The following is a 22,314-nucleotide window of genomic DNA, read 5'->3' on the forward strand; positions in this document are numbered from 1 at the left end:
TTAAGTCATCTGTATAAAATGCCTGCTCTGTGATTACCGCTGCCCGTGGGAACCGAGGTCTTTCATCCATAGCTAGCTGTTTTAAAGTCATGGCTAAAAAGGGCGCCGCCTTTGTGCCATACGTTACGGTTGTCAATTCATATTTCTGTAACGGTCGACTTTGCCAAATAATTCTTTGCATTTTCCGATCGCACTCAAAAATATCAATATTTCTAAACATTTTCTCCACATCTGCAGTGTGTACATCTCGGAATCTTCTCCACTTTAATATAAGGGATTTTAAGTCTTGTTGTAGGTTGGGACCTGTATACATTACGTCGTTTAAACTAAGTCCCGTTGATGTCTTTGCTGATCCATTGAATACAACACGCAGCTTTGTAGTTTCCGAATGTTCCCGGGTAACACAGTGATGAGGTAAGTAATACCCAATCTCCGAACCCTTGTTTTCTATGAAAGACATGTGCCCTAAATCTTTATACTCATTTATAAAATCCTTATATTGCCTTGCAGTTTTTGACTGTTTCGCTAATTTCCGTTCCAGGCTGTGAAATTGTGCTACCGCCATTGGTTTGGACAGACCTAAACTTTCTTTAAAATTATATTTTAGCGGAAGTCGAACCTTGTACCTTCCATTTGCTTGGCGCAGTGTTGTTTTCTTATACAACTCAAGACAATATTGGTCTTCAGAGGACACGACGGATGAGGACTCTTCAATGTCTTCTATTTCCCAAAATTTCTGTAAATCTTCAGTGTTATTTAGTATTATGTTGCATTGATAGGACTTAAGTTTTCCACATAAGATCCATCCAAATCGTGTATGTTGTGCTATTGGTTGTGAAAGATTTTCCCCTCTTAATATTCCACTCATCATAATTTGGGCGTAGACATCGGCCCCAAATAATATGTCTACTTGACTGCTTCTGATAAATTCGGGATGTGCCAATTCGATGTCTTTGATATACGGCCATGACGGCATATTAAAGGAGTTATTTGGCAATTTGTGTACTAAATTATTCATGATAAAAACTCTTGTTTTTAATGTATAGTTAGTGTGGATAGAAGTACAGGTCAATGTAACCTGACCCTTGATTCGTTGTGTTTTCCCCCACTCTTGAGATAACACTATTACAGCCTTCCCTCTTTAGTTTCAACAACTGTGATGCCTTTTCGCTAATTATTGATATTTGAAACCCCTGGTTAATAAGTGCGCGCATGAGGTAAGGCTTTCAATTAACCCCTAACACTTTAATTTTTGCGGTAGCTAAGAGGACTTCTGAAAAATCCTTAGATGTCGTATGTACCCTTTTTGAATGCTCCATCGTATAAGTACTATTTTGATATTGAAGCCTGTTTGTAGACGGGCGATTAGGTGAATTCGAACTATTTAATGCATTATGTAACCTTGTATTATGCTTCTGATAACAAACACTGCATCTGATTTGTGAAACACAATCCTTGACATCGTGGTCACATAAACAATTAGTACATATCTGTAATGCTAAAACTGTATCAAGCCTTTCTCTATGATTCAGAACTATAAAAGATTTACAATTAAACGTGACATGATTAGCTGTTTTGCATATTTTACAGTACGTGTTTTTAACTATATTGTCATGGCCTCGATTACTCACTTGCGATGACACGAATTTATTGTTGATCGGCTTATTATTAGACCGATATTAATGTTTTGTAACAAGACTCTGCTGAGGTTTGTTGCTTGTTTTTTCCAAGGCAGTAAATGTTTTTTCCAGGAAATCAATTAAATTTTTAAGCACCGGTAACTCTTTTGGATGCTTTAGTGATGCAATATATGCTTGATAGGTGTCGTAATCTAGTTTTTGAGACAGAATATGAACTATAATGGTATCCCAATGCTCTACACAAATCCCCAAATTTTTGAGCCCATTCAAGCATTCCAAAGTGACATCGTGAAGTCTTTTAATTTGCCCCAGGTTGTCCTTTTCAATCTTTGGAAGCTGCATAAAACTATTTAGATACGATGTTAAAATATGTTTTTTGGTGTCATATCTATTTGTGATAATTTTCCAACATGCGTCATAATTCTCGTTGCTAACTTGCAATTGATGTATAAGCTTCTCTGGTTCCTCTCTTAATTTTGATTTTAAAGAGTTTTTGATTTGAGAGGGTTGAATTTTTGTGGATAACTTTTTCAAATAAGTCCCGGAATGATACCCATTTTTCAAAACTGCCGTTAAATATAGGTATTTCTATACGGGGAGTTAATTTCTCATTTGGAGTGATAGAGTCCAATTTGAGATTTATCTCCTTCCTTTGGCGCCTATATATGGCTTCCTGTATGTAATATTTTTCTTGATATTCGGAGAAAGTTCCCGCGAGATCGGCGTCTATTTCTATGTGATTATTATAAATCGCGTCCCAACGCGACTTCATTTCCTCTAATTCTGCCACGAGTTCCCATTTTTCGGTAATGGAATCTATATCAAATTCAATTGAACGGTGATCGGAGGACCTAAAAAATGCCTCCTGCTTGCAGAGCAGATCCTTAATCCTTTGGGAATACCCTTTCTGCTTGATAGCATTGATTCCAAACCCTTGTTGTTGCTGGGCCGATTCTTGTCTTCCAGACGTTCCTTGCTCCTCGAACTCGCTAACGTGCTAGTGCTGGCCTTAGGCTTTTCCATTCTTAGTAAAATGTCCTGGTAGGCCTGACCCAATATTTCCTTTGTTGAGTGGTATGATCGCTGGCTTTGTTCATATTCCATTTCTTGAAAGTACTTATGATCCTGGCTATATTCTATAAGCATACGGTCCTGGTTGGATTGAAATTTGTTCCATAATTCCTCCAAATGAAACATTCGAGTTTGAAAGTAGTCGGGATTTCTTTTTCTATCTGCTCCGTCCTTGTTGTAGTTATTTGTTAATTTCTGAATATCCCCCCATACTCTTAGTTGGTCTTGGTATAACTTATCCATAATGGTTTATTGTATCCAATAAGATGCCCCAGTCAACAATAAATGTTGTTTAAAAGTGATGTCTAACTTGCCCCTATTCGAAAGGGATTGCAGTTATTATGCTGAAGTAAGATAAATCTAATATTTATCAAAATTTATGCGCTCAAACAATTGGAAAGGACTTACTGTACCGAGCGCTGTCGCTTGCCTCTCTATGTTGCGCTTGACGTCCGTCGCCTTGTTCTCGGTTGAAAGGACGCCGATATATTTTGACCCGCCTGGATTCTTGAAAAAAGTTGGGAGAGGGCTTACTGCAGTTTACCTCTCTCCGTTGAAGATTGACGTCCGTCGCCTTGTTCTAGGTTGAAAGGACGCCGATATATTTGGACTAGTCTAGATCCTTGAAAACGTTGCTCTCCTCTTTTCTATTTATGCGGATGATGGTATTTGATTTGCTTGATGACCCAACGAACCAGCAGTGGGATGTTTTTCCACGGCGCCGATCTTCAGGAAAACGGAGAAAAACGCGAACGCGATCAACTGAACGCGAAAGACCCGCTATTCCCGGATGGCTCGAAGGACCAAAATGTACGGTTCCTGGGTCAACGGGATGCTTTAAATAATAGAGATTTATTGATTTACTCTATATTTACCACTCGCGTGTTACAATATAATATGAGCGAAATAATGACGTGCTAATTGCTATGTACCGAATGAATACAATTTACAAGTCAAAGAGAGTGCCTACGTCTGGCTATGCTCTCGGGGTGTAACTCCCGACGATTTGGGAAATCGTCACGCTTATAAGTGATCGAAATGTACATTCATGGCACGTACAAACATAGAAATTTGTCAAGCTTGTAAACGAGCAAGAATGTACGAACCTTGGCACGTACATAGGGATAATCACGCTTATAATTCTAAGATAGCCTGAGTGAGCAAAATGTACAGCTTTGGCTCGTACACCGATAATGGGAGAAGTTTCTACTGTTCTGTCTTCTCAGATTAATAATAATTCTATATCTTTAAATGCTTTTGCGATAGATAAGATTACAGACTGTTTACCGGTATCACAAATTAACATGTCATCGCTTAAAAATTTGAACAACATTACCTTAGCGGATGAAAATTATTTTTATCCTTCAGAGGTTGATATACTTATTGGTGCAAGACGCTGAAATAATGTTGTTGGGCCGTGTTACTGGCGCACCTGGCACTTCTACCGCTTTCAAAACAATATTCGGTTACGTTATCATCGGTAACGTTCACTTATTGGGTTCTGATTTCACTAATAACTATTACCATAGCGGAAATACCGAAACTGAGCGACTCATTGAGCACATCCAAATGGCTACAGATTCCCTGCTCGAAGGGGTTCCTACCGCTGAAATCGTGATACTTGGCGATTTTAACGCTCACCATGCCGATTGGCTCGGTTCGGAAACCACCGATCACGCGGGAAGATCCTTTCACGACTTTGCTTTAGCTTACGACCTGTCACAAATGGTCCCTGCGATTACGCGAATACCAGATGTGGATGGTCATAAACCCTCTTTGTTGGACCTTCTGCTGACCTCACATCCGGAGACCTATCAAGTCTCTGTTGACCCGCCATTGGGTTCATCGGATCATTGTGTGGTCCGGAGTACTGTGCCTACTACGCGCCCTCCTCGGCCCCGTTTTTCGGGTTGTCGTCGTATTTGGCACTATCGGTCAGCAGATTGGGATGGGATGCGGTCTTTCTTTGCGTCCTACCCTTGGGGGCCTATGTGCTTTTCGTCGGAAGCTCCAGATTCCGTCGCTGCCTCTGTCGCCGAAGTGGTTCTGCAGGGCATGGAACTTTTTATTCCATTCTCTGCGGTGCCGATCGGTGGCAGGTCACAGCCCTGGTTTAAGCGTTCTTGCAAGGCGGCATCGCGTCGAAAGCGAGAATGCTTTAATGCATGGGCGGAAGCGGCGATATCTCGTGATGCCAATACCAGCGAACATAAAAAAGCATATAACTCAGCCTCCTCCTCCTCCTCGGAACAAACTTGTGTCTGAAGTCGAAACTCTTTTACGTGGAGTCTCGGACTGGGGTAGACTAAACCTAGTCCAATTTAACCCCAAGAAGACACAAGTTTGCGCGTTTTCCGCGAAAAAAATACCCTTTGTCGCTACTCCTCTTTTCGAAAACACTCTTCTTGAAGCCACAGCCAGCATCGGAATACTTGGCGTTGACATATCGAACAACGTTCAGTTTCGCGGTCATTTGGAGGGAAAGGCTAAATTAGCCTCCAAAAAGCTTGGTGTGCTCAGCAAGGCGAGACGGTACTTCACTCCGGGCCACCGCTTGCAACTCTATAAAGCGCAAATACGGCCCCACATGGAATACTGTTCTCACCTCTGGGCGGGGGCTCCCCAGTACCAGCTCCTTCCACTTGACCGTATCCAACGAAGAGCGGTTCGAATCGTCGATGACCAATCCCTCTCCGAGCGGCTCGATCCTTTGGCGTTGCGTAGAGATGTGGGGTCACTCTGCATCTTTTACCGCATTTACCATGGAGAGTGTTCAGAGGAGTTGTTCGGATTAATACCTGCAGCTGAGTTTCAGCATCGGACGTCGAGGCAAAATACAAAATTCCACCCGTATCACCTCGACGTCCGACGTTCCACGACTGAGCGTTTCTCAAGGCAATTTTTGCCGCGCACCACCGCTATGTGGAACCAGCTGCCCACTGAAGTATTTCCGAACCAATTCGACTTAGGGTCCTTCAAGAAAAGAGCGTACAAATTCTTAAAAGGCCGGCAACGCACTCGCGAGCCCTCTGGCATTGAGAGTGTCCATGGGCGGCGGTATCACTTAACATCAGGTGAGCCTCCTGCCCGTTTGCCCCCTATTTTATAAAAAAAAAAACCGCTATTTTGTTATATTCTTTAGTTGAACAGCCGAAGTTAGAAAGTTTAGTTTGGCATTTAGAAGAGGTGCAATGTCCCTGCGAGTCCTGACGCTATTAAGAATGAACGCATATTTATACATACTGTCGTCAACCTAGTGGAGCAGTGCACCCCGTATCTCGACCATAGCGAGCCGGCGCACGTCGAACACGTGAACCGCGAGATCGAACGCATCGTAGCACTGCCCCTCCCTCCCGAGCCGCTCCCTCCTACGTCGATCGCCGAGGTCAAAACTCTAATAAAGAGTTCACTGCCTCGTAAATCACCAGGTCTCGACGCCATCTCGAACAAGGTCCTCCGGTGCCTCCCGCCCCATCTGATATGCCTACTAGTGGCCATATTCAATTGCCTCCTTGAAAACTGCACCTTCCCGGTGCAGTGGAAAGAGGCCATTTTCATTGGTATTCACAAACCAGCGAAGCCGAGTGGGGTTGTTACGCCCCCACCAGTTACCGCCCTATCAGCCTTCTCAATATGCTTAGCAAGCTCTACGAGAAGTTACTTAAAAAGCGCCTCCTAGACTTTGCCCTAGAAAAGGGGCTCATTCCCGATGAGCAGTTTGGTTTCAGGTCGGCCCACTCGTGCGTTCATCAAGTCCATAGAATCACGGAGCACATCCTTTCCGGGATGAATAGCTCCCTGAAACCGAGAGCCACGGGTGCGCTCTTCTTCGACATAGCGAAAGCTTTCGACAAGGTCTGGCACAACGGCTTGGTGTACAAGCTCTACAACCTTAAAGTGCCATTAAGACTCGTGCGTATCGTACACGACTTCTTGTCCGACCGCTCAATGCGCTATCGCGTAGAAGGAACGTTATCGTCTCCTCGACCCATCATGGCTGGAGTCCCTCAGGGCTCGGTCCTCTCGCCTCTTCTGTTCACGCTGTATACCGCCGACATCCCTAGGGCTCCCAATGTGGAGCTAGCCCTCTATGCCGATGACACCGCTCTCTGTACCACTCACAAAGATAGAGGTGTCATTGTGGACAGACTCCAGACCGCTACCACGTCGTCAGGCGAATGGTTTCGGGAATGGGGCTTCGAAATAAATCCCGAGAAAAGCGTAGCAGTTCTCTTTGCCAGGCGCAACCCCGGTGCTCGCGCTAGAGAAATATTTAACCTCAAGATTGAGGTAACCCTATACGGGCAAGCCATCCCATGGCAAAAGTCCGTCAAATATGAGTAGTAGGTGGGAAGGTAGATGCCCCAAGGCAGAACCCGGATATATTTTTTCAAAAAAATTCTCCAATATTTTCCCGCTCAAGGGTGACCAAACCTAAAAATCATGACTGAACAAAAAAGTTTGTACTCTATTCCCACTAAACAGGGTGTGCGGAGTCGATAGCAGCCGAACTGATATCTCTAACCGTTTCAAAGTTAGCTTTCCCAAAACCATAGCTAATTACTTATCACCACCTTATCAGCTCCTATTTCCTGCGCGAAATTCCCAGTCATTATCTTATGAATGCCTCAGTACGAATGCATCGCGTTATCTACTTTCCTACATTCACTAACCCAATCTATGGCTCTAAAAGAAAAATAATAAAACTATATCTAACCTAACCTAACGTACGGGTCTAAACAAATTACATTAAATATACCTAACCTATATTAACACCACTACCTATAATATAATTAGATGTAAGGGTTACATGGTAAAATAAAACATTTTTATTCCAGGTATTATTTTTTATTTATATGTTCATTATATTTCTATACAAATTTACTAGCACCATATCATTATTCACTGAGTCACATGTGAAATTTTTAAGGAAGTCTTCTAATCTCATCCCCCTGAACTTGTAATATACATATACCAAACAGTACTCTCCACACACCGCTGATAGAGAATCCTGAACCGTAACGCTATTATACCTCCACATGCAAGAATTCCTCCTTAAAAACCCTTCTATTGCCTTAATAGGTTTACGTCCAAATGAATCAAAATATTCACCAACTCTTTCGACGCGATATGTATAGCCACCCAATGAGACCTCGGCTGTGAATCAGGGTCAAGATTGCATAATATGATAAGTGCTGGTACCTGAGCATAAATTGGCAATCGATTTGAAGGATATATGTTGCTCTGGAGGCTGGGATGTATTCTACGAAGACTCATTTGCACTTCTAGTGTGTTCATACTTTAATACGCGTTTACTCCGCTACTCTTTTGCTCTTTAACTAAATACATTTCTAACTATCAATTCATATTTGTACCATTGAATTCATAATATGATCTCAACAGAAGTAATAAGTCTTTTTATAAAACAAGTAATGAAGGTAAATAAAAACCATGTTATATTCGTTTACGTTATATTTTATTATTCTTAATATCATAATTACATAAGTGATTGCTTAACTACTATAATCCACACATACATTATCTATTTCTATAATATTTGAAAACTAATTGTTTCAGTCAATGTGCTCCCGAATCTTACTTCCATTCTTTCAATAGATTATTAATGGATTCTTTAATAGGAGGACTAGCTACAACATCTGACAAAAGCCCAATTCCGCTGTTAAGTGCTTCTTTTCCAATCACCTTAGCACCACTAGTGAGTAAAGGTAGCACACTTCGAAATAACCCCCCAAGAAAACTGCCGATACCATGACCACGTTGATGTAAGGCTCCTTTGTAGATTACATTTATATCAGACCCAGCTTGTTTCGAATAATAATGTTCATAAAGACATATACATGTATCTTGAGGTGTAAACATTTTAAAAAGGTAATATAGTTTATATTTTTTTAAAATGAAGTTTCACACACATTCTTATAACTCGTACCCCAAAAGCTGCAACTGCAACGCCTTAGAATTAGTTCATAACCATAAGTACCTGGGGCTTACAATAGATGACCGAATGTCCTGGAAAATGCACATTAATTCTGTCTGTGAAAGGCTAAGGCTAAAATGTTCCGTATTGAAATGGTACCGCATTTCCCGTGGTTGTTCTTATATCTATCTCAATAACATCGAATTCTCTTCTCTTTACCAGCGAATTATGTAGTGGTGAAAATATATGCATTTTATTTGAACCGTATATGTATTTAGCAGGATCTAAGGGTATAATTCTCAATAGGGGTGTCATTACATCACCAACAATTTGTGGTTCTATAATATCACAATACACAAATAATTGTAATGGTAATCCCAAATGTAGATTAGCAGGGCGTTTACCGATTACTGGCTCAAATCCAAGTTGAAAGCTCAAATTAGGTGATAGAGATAATGAAATTATTGATGGATCCTTTACTGCAGCAGAGACAAACTTTGACACGGTATCCTGGCGAAAACTAACTTTGGAATTTAAAGCTATAAGAATATTTTGTATATTATCATAGTTGGTGGCTGGTATATGGTTCTTATACATCAGTGTGGTCTCTTCGTTATTAATGGTAGTTTTTTTACTTATGTACATAATATTTTCATGTTCTTGCACGGAAAACATAGTAAAAGGATATTGAAACTCGCCTATACCTACCATCCATTCTCCTTCTAATGTAATGGCTTTAGGTAGTTTTGTAGAAAAATTTGATGTCATATTTCCCGGGAAATATTGTGTGGAACTATTGCTGAGTAAAGTTAAATAGAAACTTTCCTTCATTGTAGATTTTTAATATTCGACAGTAAGACCCAAGAATTAAACTTGTTAGGATATCCTTTCCATTTAACTAATACTTCCTTTCTAATACCGCCTTTACGTGATCTGATGATTTTATCAATTTTATATTCGGAAGTGGGGGAAAAAGTTATTTTTTTGTAGTCCTTTCTCATAAAAAGTTCCTGTTATTGATTCATTTTCTAAATCGTTTAAAGTGTATACAACCCACGGGGAACGATCTATAATCGAAGTAATGATAAAAATTTCATAACTCCAATTACTTTCATAACCTTTTTGAAATACATGTTTGTATTTTGTAATTCTTACATAGTCACCAACGTTAAACTTAGGTACTTTGTTTAAACTTGAAATATAAGTCTTTTCATCATAATATAAATTCCGCCTAACTTCCATAATGTTTTCCATTTTAACATCACATGGTCTCATCTTGATACTAGAGTGCACACTGTGATTATAAGAACTGAGCAAATCTTGTAAAATATCTGTATAGCGATAAGTATTCTTATGTGTAAAATAACGCCACATTTTCATTTTTAATGTTCTCTGAAATCGTTCTACTATACTTGCTTTTGTATCTGGATTATTTGTAGTGTAATAATTTATATTTTTACTTTTTAAATAAGTTTGGACAGCCTTAGATACAAATTCCGTACCCTTATCTAATTGAATATGTCTAGGAACAGTTTTAGCTTCATCAAAGATGCTAGTAAAACACGTTTTAATTGTGCATGAATCCTTCTTTTTCATTGCTCTAAAATATGCAAACTTACTAAAGACGTCATTAACACACAAAATATATTTATATCCATCATTATATTGTATGTAAGTTCTTAAATGACTTCATCAGCTTGCCACAATTCATTAATATTTGATAAAATATATTTATTACGCGGAAATTTTTTCATAACCGGTATATGTTTCTTGAGACTGCAACTATTTCAAAACATCACTTTTTGAGATTTTTCTATTCATTGCCTTTGTTAACTTATTGACACTGCTGTAACCGGCTGGATGTGAAATATCATAATAGATGCGATGTAACTCTAATACGGAGTCCATTTATACCAATCACTTTTGTTTCTCAATTTATTGATGTATTTAGATTGAGTTGGAGTTGAAGAAACCTCAGTTTGTGGTTCTTGAATCAATGTTTTATCTATACTTTTAAGGTTAGATATATATTTGATTCTTTTCAGATTACCAATGTATGTTATCGGGGTATTTATATCATTTAAAAATTGGCGAATATTTGACAACCGATTGGATCGAATCTCTTCAAGGGTCTTAAGATGTCATTCACTTAATCTATAATATTACTTCCTGGTATCTCTTGTCCACTAATGACAACTGTTCCATTATTATTCCATTGCAATTGATCTGTATTATTTAATATTGTATCCATCAATAATTCACCCCTCCTCACATAAGTTTTAGGAATTAATTTTAATATTTCTTTTGGTGGTAACCCATATGCGATGTCTTCACCCGTTGAGAGTTGTTTAACATTTAGCATTTTTTCATTTTCACGAGTAGTTATATTATTGATGTACGGTTCCTTCCTTCCCGGGATGCTTCAAATAATAGAGATTTATTGATTTACTCTATATTTACCACTCGCGTGTTACAATATAATATGAGCGAAATAATGACGTGCTAATTGCTATGTACCGAATGAATACAATTTAACAGTCAAAGAGAGTGCCTACGTCTGGCTATGCTCTCGGGATGTAACTCCGACGATTTTGGAAATCGTCACGCTTATAAGTGATCGAAATGTACATCCATGGCACGTACAAACATAGGAATTTGTCAAGCTTGTAAACGAGCAAGAATGTACGAACCTTTGCACGTACATAGGGTTAATCACGCTTATAATTCTAAGATAGCCTGAGTGAGCAAAATGTACAGCTTTGGCTCGTACATACTCCCCCAGGCAAAAAGTGCAAGATGAATATGTAGTGCTTTACAAGATGAATCCATTATGTGCTTAATAGTCTCTAGGAGATACTTAAAGTCTCTAAACTTATGCTAACACTTCCTACACCAATCCACGGCACTATCACTAACACTAAGACCTATCGGAGTCCGGTCCCGGGTGGGTTCTGTAGAGCCCATTGCGAGACTGGCTGCCACTGCTGCTGCCAATGCCGCTATCGACGTCTCTTGCTGCCCATCTATTGTTTTCTGTATTGGAATTGTTGCTTGGCCAGATGGTATCTGCTGGACAGGTGCTACCGTACCTGCTCGACGAAACCTCCGCAACAATAGAATCGCTCCTACCACGACGAAGATGCCCAAAATAGAGTATAAGGCAATATACTGATGTACGTCGTGAAATGTCACACTACTAATTATGGGAGCCTCTTTTCGCATATCTTCCAGATCCGTGCCTATTTTATCAAGACTATTAATTGTGTAGTGGTTTTTTGAATTTTCAATAACATCCGAGGATAAGGACACATTTATCATATTATTAATTGAATCCATATACGGCGAATAAACCATTGGTCCAGTCTTGAGCACATTCTGATAATCGTTATGAGCATAAATGACACCTTTCTTGTTGCGTAACATGCAACCATGACCTATGCTTATTAATCCAGTCGTATTTAATTGTTCTGCAGAAATTTGATCGCCACACATAATATGTAATGGACACCGATCAGAAGAAAAGTATAAATATGTATTATTTTTATTCAGGTCAATCCACTCGTTATCGCATGACATTTTCTCAAACTGACATTGCTTTTTTATTCCTGTCTAACATAAGCTATCTTCTGGTTTCATATTATAAAACAGTTTAGGTAGGTTACAATAATAAATATCGGAATAATAGTCACAACTTGATAGCAATTCATTTTCTGACATCTGTATGTATGAAATTTTTTCTTTGTTTATTGCGACGAGATCTGAAATAGGGACAATTTTGACCATCGTAAGTGCGTCACTCTTATAAGGAACAGAAATCACATTATAGATTTCAAAACCATCTCGGCTGACAAGCGGAACCGAGATTTCCAATATTAATTGCTCATAAAGCATACTTGCTTTAACTCTTAAAAATTTATATATATTGCCAAATTGTTTTTGACTATTATTAATTTGCAAAGAAAGATCTGTTGAAATATGATTAGATATTATATTTAATTCCCTGCGTAATTGTTCCGACGAAATAAGGTGAAAATTAAATCGACCATGGTAAATATCGGTGATGGTGTCAATCAGATACTCCTGCATATTTAAATTAGCAAGTACGTTTGTTGCTGAAATGCTGTCAAGAGTAAACTGAGTAATGCGCTCTAGTCTATTGATTTCAGTGACTTGAGCCTTCTTAACTCTATTTGCGTGTCGATTTATTAATTTTCGTAAATTATAATTTTCTTCCTCTGACCGCTTCATGAGATTGTACTCCGCTTCCAGAACTGATGTCTGATTTTTCCACAGGTTTGCCAAATGCTGCTCATTCTCTTTAACTAAAGAAATATCCTTTTGATATTGTTCAGCGAATGATTCGTCCAGTACTCCGAATAAGGAGTGTGCCGCGTATCCGACACCGTTGATAAGGCCGCGCCGACGCCGCTTCGAGCGCGTGCCCGGGTGCTGCGTAAGCAACACCTGATCGTAGTATTTGTGTTCCTCGAAGCTATGACGTAATTGATTCATAGTAATTTCGCAATGTGTTTTTTCATCGAGGGCAGAACACATGCCTTGTAAAGTTTTATAATATTTTTCTCCTTCCCAATAGGGTTTCATGTCATAGTAGACAACGATTCTCCATTTTTCCTGAATTAATTGCATATTACTTATTTTGTCTAAGTATAACCCCTTATTATTGTTGAATGTACTTATATTATAATTTTCCGGATGCGTAGTTGATACGTATGTTAAAAAGTATATTAATGAAAGCATTATCGCTAAAACGTTACCGAGACCCTTTCGTAGTATGGGCCGTGGTTTTGCAGATATGTTTGACTCGTTTTCGGCTGCTGCTTTACTGCTGTTCTGCACTGGCAAGGGACTTAATTTGACAATTGGACGTTTGATTACTCCGTTCTTTGTCTTTAGCGAAACTACTCTGACGATATTGTCAGTGCCTGGATGTAATTCTACAACTCTGCCCATAGCCCATTTTCCGGGAGGAATATTCGCATCGTGAATGGCAACCAAGTCTTGTAATTTTAAGTTTTCTCGTGGTTTTTGCCATTTACTTCGAGATGTCAATGTAGGCAAGTATTCCGATTGCCACCTCTTCCATATGTCTTGGAAAGTTTTCTAAGTACCATCTCGTTCTTAAGTCATTCTCGGTGGGCAATCATGAAAGTGTAGGGCCCCCAGTTAAGAAATGAGCTGGTGTTAGAAAATTAATATCCTCCGGATCTTCTGAAATTGGACATAGAGGCCTAGTATTTAAACAGGTTTCTAACTGCGCTACGAGTGTCGAAAGTTCTTCATATGTGAATTTTTGATCCCCGATTACCTTCTTTGTATGAGCCTTTAAGCTTTTAACAGCTGCTTCCCATAATCCGCCAGCAGAGGGCCATGCAGGTGCATTGAAATGCCAGTTTATTTCCATATCCGTAATTGTGGTGGCAAATTGTTCATTTGCGAATACTCGTTTTATTTCGTCATACCCGGAGTCAAGTACACGATTGGCACCAATAAAATTTGTGCCATTATCACTATAAATATGTTCCGGAGTCCCTCTTCGGGCCGCCATTCTTTTCAATGCTGCTAGAAAGGCCGAAGTGGTTAAATCAGATACTACTTCTAAATGCACTGCCTTTGTAGCCATGCATATAAATACGGCTATGTAACCTTTTGTGCACTTGATCCCTCGTCCTTTGCTACTTTTTATTAGGATATATCCCGTTAAGTCAACTCCAGTATGCATAAAGGGTCGCGCCGGATTACACCGAGCTTCGGGCAAGTCGCCCATTATTTGATATTGCATCCGAGGGTTATTTTTAACGCATGTTACACACAATCTCAATTGCCTCTTTACTGCTCTATTACCGCCCACAATCCAGTACTTCTGTCTGATAAGTGATAATGTTAGGCGAGGCCGCCATGAAAGGTAAGCTTATGCGCTTGGTCTATTATTAAGTCAGTCAGCCTACCAGTATGTGAAATTATAATGGGATGTTGCATGTCCTTACTAATGAAGGCATTTCGCAACCTTCCCCCCACACGAAGAAGGCCATCCTCCTTCCGTACAAGATATGGATTCAATGCAATTAGTGTACTTTTATTAATGCTCTCCTTTCTTCTCAAGTTTTCTATCTCATAGAAGAAGGCGTCTTCTTGTACGTTGCGAATTATCTTCCGTTTCGCTTCCTTGACTTCAGCTAATGTAAGGTATCGTTCCCTTTTATCCTTATTTTTTGGTAAAAGCCGTAATATCCAAGCAACTATCCTGATTGCCCGTGAGAAACTACTGCAGTTTTGTATTATTCCCTTTACTGTGTTATCTATACCTTGTACTATATTAACTAAATATTGATTCTTTTCTTCTTCCTTCGTAAAATACGACTGAGTTTCCTTGTCATTCCTATATAAAGGAAGCCATGATGGACCATTCCACCATAAAGAGTGCATTTCAAGTTGTTTGACGGAAATACCACGACTGGCGCAGTCTGCGGGGTTTTCCTCTGATTTAACATAGCGCCACGTGTTTGACGGCATATCTTGAACAATTTGCTTGACTCTGTTGCTTACAAATGGCTTCCATTTCTCAGGCTGTCCCTGTATCCACCCCAAGGTTACCATGGAATCCGTCCAACCGTAACATTTAATCTTATTATACCCTAAGCATGCTTTAACTTTATTAAACAGCTTTGTTAATAAAACCGCTCCACATAATTCACCTCTCGGAATAGAGATTTTTCCTTTAACGGGTACCAATTTTGTTTTGGCTGCCACCAATGAAACCTTGTTGTTTATTCGACAGTAAATAACTGCGGCATATGCTTTATTTGATGCATCACAAAATCCATGTAGCTCTAATGTGCTGTCCGGACTAGTTTGCAACCACCTCGGGATCCTTATTTTAGAAATACTTAGTTCTATTTCTTCTTTAAATTGCTTCCATTTTTTCAAAATAGAAGTAGGGATTTGATCATCCCACTTAATGTTTTGCTTCCATACTTCTTGAAAAATTATTTTCATACCTGTAATTGCAGGAGCTAACCAACCCAGTGGGTCAAACAGCTTCGATATATCTGATAAAAGCGCTCTTTTGGTCGTCTTATTCGAGAAATCAAATGACGATTGAAACATAAAGCAGTCTTCTTTCGGGTTCCAGTATACCCCTAATGTTTTTGAAATAAGATCTCCTTTAAACGTAAATATTTGCTGGTTTTGATCTCGGTTAATTTTTTCCGAAATCTCTTTCAGTATTCTTGGTTCATTGGAAGCCCATTATCTTAAAGTAAAACCCCCTGACTGCAACAAATCCTGTAAATCCGTTACCATGCTGCATCCTTCTTCTATAGAATGGGCCCCAAATATTAAGTCATCTGTATAAAATGCCTGCTCTGTGATTTCCGCTGCCCGTGGGAACCGAGGTCTTTCATCCATAGCTAGCTGTTTTAAAGTCATCATGGCTAAAAAGGGCGCCGCCTTTGTACCATACGTTACGGTTGTCAATTCATCCTGTAACGGTCGACTTTGTGAATTTCGCCAAATAATTATTTGCATTTTCCGATCGCACTCAAAAATGTCAATATTTCTAAACATTTTCTCCACGTCTGCGGTGTATACATATCGCAATCTTCTCCACTTTAATATAAGGGATTGTAAGTCTTGTTGTAGGTTGGGACCTGTATACATTACGTCGTTTAAACTAAGTCCCGTTGATGTCTTTGCTGATCCATTGAATACAACACGCAGCTTTGTAGTTTCCGAATGTTCCCGGGTAACACAGTGATGAGGTAAGTAATACCCAATCTCCGAACCCTTGTTTTCTATGAAAGACATGTGCCCTAAGTCTTTATACTCATTTATAAAATCCTTTTATTGCCTTGCAGTTTGGCTGTTTCGCTAATTTCCGTTCCAGGCTGTGAAATTGTGCTACCGCCATTGGTTTGGACAGACCTAAACTTTCCTTAAAATTATCTTTTAGCAGAAGTCGAACCTTGTACCTTCCATTTGCTTGGCGCAGTGTTGTTTTCTTATACAACTCAAGACAATATTGGTATCGGATGAGGACTCTTCAATGTCTTCTATTTCCCAAAATTTCTGTAAATCTTCAGTGTTATTTAGTATTATGTTGCATTGATAGGACTTAAGTTTTCCACATAAGATCCATCCAAATCGTGTCTGTTGTGCTATTGGTTGTGAAAGATTTTCCCCTCTTAATATTCCACTCATCATAATTCGGGCGTAGACATCGGCCCCAAATAAAATGTCTACTTCTGATAAATTCGGGATGTGCCAATTCGATGTCTTTGATATACGGCCATGACGGCGTATTAAAGGCGTTATTTGGCAATTTGTGTACTATATTATTCATGATAAAAACTCTTGTTTTAATGTATAGTTAGTGTGGATAGAAGTACAGGTCAATGTAACCTGACCCTTGATTCGTTGTGTGTTTTCCCCCACTCCTGAGATAACACCATTACAGCCTTCCCTCTTTAGTTTCAACAACTGTGCTGCCTTTTCGCTAATTATTGATATTTGAGACCCCTGGTCAATAAGTGCGCGCATGAGGTAAGGCTTTCAATTAACCCCTAACACTTTAATTTTTGCGGTAGCTAAGAGGACTTCTGAAAAATCCTTAGATGTCGTATGTACCCTTTTTGAACGCACAACGGACCGACTACGTGTCTAAGTGCGGAAATTGAGTCCACCCTACCTACACTTTTTGAATGCTCCCTCGTATAAGTACTATTTTGATATTGAAGCCTGTTTGTAGACGGGCGATTAGGTGAATTCGAACTATTTAATGCATTATGTAACCTTTTATTATGCTTCTGATAACAAACTCTGCATCTGATTTGTGAAACACAATCCTTGACATCGTGGTCACATAAACAATTAGTACATATCTGTAATGCTAAAACTGTATCAAGCCTTTCTCTATGATTCATAGCTATAAAAGATTTACAATTAAACGTGACATGATTAGCTGTTTTGCATATTTTACAGTACGTGTTTTTAACTATATTGTCATGGCCTCGATTACTCACTTGCGATGACACGAATTTATTGTTGATCGGCTTATTATTAGGCCGATATTGATGTTTTGTAATAAGACTCTGCTGAGGTTTGTTGCTTGTTGTTTCCAAGGCAGTAAATGTTTTTTCCAGGAAATCAATTAAATCTTTAAGCACCGGTAACTCTTTTGGATGCTTTAGTGATGCAATATATGCTTGATAGGTGTCGTAATCTAGTTTTTGAGACAGAATATGAACTATAATGGTATCCCAATGCTCTACACAAATCCCCAAATTTTTGAGCCCATTCAAGCATTCCAAAGTGACATCGTGAAGTCTTTTAATTTGCCCCAGGTTGTCCTTTTCAATCTTTGGAAGCTGCGTAAAACTATTTAGATACGATGTTAAAATATGTTTTTTGTTGTCATATCTATTTGTGATAATTTTCCAACATGCGTCATAATTCTCGTTGCTAACTTGCAATTGATTTATAAGCCTCTGTGGTTCCTCTCTTAATGTTGATTTTAAATATTGCATTTTTTCTGCGTTAGAGAGGGTTGAATTTTTGTGGATAACTTATTCAAATAAGTCCCGGAATGATACCCATTTTTCAAAACTGCCGTTAAATATAGGTATTTCTATACGGGGAGTTAATTTCTCATTTGGAGTGATAGAGTGCAATTTGATATTTATCTCCTTCCTTTCGCGCCTATATATGGCTCCCTGTTCGTAATATTTTTCTTGATTGTGATGTGATGTGATTATTATAAATGGCGTCCCAACGCGACCTCATTTCCTCTAATTCTGCCACGAGTTCCCATTTTTCGGTAATGGAATCTATATCACATTCAATTGAACGGTGATCGGAGGACCTAAAAAATGCCTCCTGCTTGGAGTTGGAGCTTGGAATACCCCTTCTGCTTGATAGCATTGATACCAAACCCTTGTTGTTGCTGGGCCGATTCTCGTCTTTCAAACATTCCTTGCTCCTCGAACTCGCTAACGCTAGTGCTGGCCTTTGGCTTTTCCATTCTTAGTAAAATGTCCTGGTAGGCCTGACTCATTGTTTCCTTTATTGAGTGGTATGATCCCTGGCTTTGTTCATATTCCATTTCCTGAAAGTACTTATGATCCTGGCTATATTCTATAAGCATACGGTCATGGTTGGATTGAACTTTTTTCCATAATTCCTCCAAATGAAACAGTCGACTTTGAAAGTAGTCGGGATTTCTTTTTCTATCTGCTCCGTCCTTTTTGTAGTTATTTGTTAATTTCTGAATATCCCCCCATACTCTTAGTTGGTCTTGGTATAATTTATCCATAATGATTTATTGTATCCAATAAGATGCCCCAGTCAACAATAAATGTTGTTTAAAAGTGCTGTATAACGTGCTTCTATTCGAAAGAGATTGCAGTTATTATGCTGAAGTAAGATAAATCTAATATTTATCAAATTTTATGCGCTCAAATAATTGGAAAGGACTTACTGTACCGAGCGCTGTCTCTTGCCTCTCTATGTTGCGCTTGACGTCCGTCGCCTTGTTCTCGGTTGAAATGACGCCGATATATATTGATCCGTCTGGATTCTTGAAAAAGTTGGGAGAGGGCTTACTGCAGTTTACCTCTCTCCGTTAAAGATTGACGTCCGTCGCCTTGTTTTAGGTTGAAAGGACGCCGATATATTTGGACTAGTCTGGATCCTTGAAAACGTTGCTCTCCTCTTTTCTATTAATGCGGATGATGGTATTTGATTTGCTTGATGACCCAACGCACCAGCAGTGGGATGTTTTTCCACGGCGCCGATCTTCAGGAAAACGGAGAAAAACGCGAACGCGATCAACTAAACGCGAAAGACCCGCTATTCCCGGATAGCTCGAAGGACCAAAATGTACGGTTCCTGGGTCAACGGGATGCTTCAAATAATAGAGATTTATTGATTTACTCTATATTTACCACTCGCGTGTTACAATAGAATATGAGCGAAATAATGACGTGCTAATTGCTATGTACCAAATGAATACAATTTAACAGTCAAAGAGAGTGCCTACGTCTGGCTATGCTCTCGGGATGTAACTCCGACGATTTGGGAAATCGTCACGCTTATAAGTGATCAAAATGTTCATTCATGGCACGTACAAACATAGGAATTTGTCAAGCTTGTAAACGAGCAAGAATGTACGAACCTTGGCACGTACATAGGGATCATCACGCTTATAATTCTAAGATAGCCTGAGTGAGCAAAATGTACAGCTTTGACTCGTACAATTGATGTTACGGTTTTCGTTAGTATTATCATTTATTACCTTTTCAATTATTGTTATTTCTTAAAGTTGACGTTCTTCCTTGGAGTAATGTAAGTATCTTTGTAAAATTTATAGATAAAGCGCCCATTTTTCGCGATCATCCAATTTACTTGATATAATTTTTTCCTTTTCTAAATCCAATCTACTTTGCGGTGCTGCTTTATTTTCATTTTGATGTTTCAGTTTATCAATAAAGTCTTCCTCGACAAGAAGCATTTTTTTGTGTTCATTGTGATTTATTAAAACAACTTACAAGGGTGCTTAGAATTGTACCCAAAATTATTGGAAGAAAGGACCCTCCTTTTTGTATTAATATATTTTTCCTGTATTCAAAACTTTTTCCTTTACTGATCAGATTACGTAAGAGATTTTTAACTTTTTTAAATTGTTTTTGTATTCTCTTTTAAAGGTACTTTTCCTTGTAAAACATTGTGAATACATTCACATAGACAGTTAATTTCTTGATTATTACAAGACTTCAATAATATCCTACGATGTTTGGGTTTTAATTTATGTAAAGCTGATAACAATTCCTTATGCGTTGTTATTCGTTGATACATGGTTCATTACTGACTTAGAGTGGCTGATTACAAAGATATTTATACCTTTTCATAGGAACATATATTGTACAAAAATTACTAGATTCAAATATTGTAGATTTTATGCGGCGAGCATAATCAGTGTTTTGTTTCAAATCAATCATTAAATAACCATGAGCTTCTTTAGTAGCATCGGTATATGAATCTTTAATAAACTTCGTGTCTTCCGGTGAAACTTGTCTAGCTAGCTAGAAATCGTATTTGTGTTTTGCCACTGGGATTTTTAAATAAATAATATAACTTGAATTAAGTGATATATCGCGCTGTCCTCTTCCTTGGTGAAATAAGTTTTGGGTTATGTAAAAAACACTCAAATTTCTATGATGACTGCCTTTTGTAAATATATCAACAACTCCCCCATCAGATTCCCTCATTAGGTCATCTATTATAATCAAATGTGGATTTTTACCATCAAACATATGCAATTCCGGTAGTCCTTGGTGGTAATTTACTCCGGGTATATTATAAAGCGGTTGCATCTCATCATAACACCATGTAATTTCCAAAAAAATCTCATTACATATACTATTTTTATGTTTAATGAAATTTGCAACAAAGTTAGATTTTCCACACCCACCTGGTCCTGCTACGATGGCAGCAAAGGGATGAATAAAATTAATCATTATTTTTTGACTTCTGTCTTCAGCTGTGAAAGGAATAAAACTATGTTGATATTTTAAAAACAATTTATTTATATGGAATATACAGAAAAATGTGTAATATCACAATATTAATGTATACGTATATATTGTTGTAATTCTTGTTAGGGCACGAATATTATACACACAGTATCCGTAATAAAGAAATATATTCACTGTTTAACTTGGAAGTGATATGTCTGCTTCCTACCACGATACAAATTGGAATGAATCAGAAATGACCTGGAGCAGAGTGAGGTAAAGACAATTTGGCGCCTCGACAAGATGGCGGCTCGATCGCTCATTCAAATGACAGGAAATAGTCAATACAATGATTCATTTTGCAATCTTACTCAAATAAATCAACACGCCCCCTCAAAAATTAATTCTTGTACAAATCAAATGCCTATACAGAACAATATAACTTCCAAGCGAGTCTGGGAAAATACAAAAATAATGATCCAACATTTGTTGCTCGGATAAGGGAAAACCCAGAAAAACCTTATCAGATCATTTCATCATCTTAAATTCGATACATTATATACATTAGATATAATTATCAGAACACAATGAGTATGACAGAATAATTAAATAAATAACAAATAATAGCCAACTCATTAAATATTTAATATCTATATGTTTTGTCCGCTTATGATTAGTCGGATTATTTGCTATGCTTATACAGCTGTTATTGTCTTCATATATAACAATAGGAGTGGATATATCAATATGAATACTCCTTGCCAAAGATTTAAGCCATAAAGCCTCTCTAACGGCTTCATATAAGGCCATATACTCAGCCTCTGTGGAGGAGGCTGCTACTGACAATTGTTTCTTTGTTGTCCAGGTTATTGAACAATGTTCAAACAATTTAAATATATACCCGGTTGTACTCTTTCTATCATTACATCACATATTTACATCATTACCTCCCCAATCGGAGTCCACATACCCAGTTAAGATGTTATTATATTCACACCTTTTATAACATAATTTAAAATCAGTTGTGCCTTTTAAATATCTAAGCACTCTTTTGAGGCATTGCCACAATTCTTTATTATTTTTATTTGTGTACCTACTTAATATATTAACGCTAGTGCTTAAGTCAGGTCGAGTATAATGT

The sequence above is a fragment of the Pieris brassicae genome, chromosome W (assembly GCF_905147105.1).
Source record: "Pieris brassicae chromosome W, ilPieBrab1.1, whole genome shotgun sequence".
Classification (NCBI taxonomy): domain Eukaryota; kingdom Metazoa; phylum Arthropoda; class Insecta; order Lepidoptera; family Pieridae; genus Pieris; species Pieris brassicae.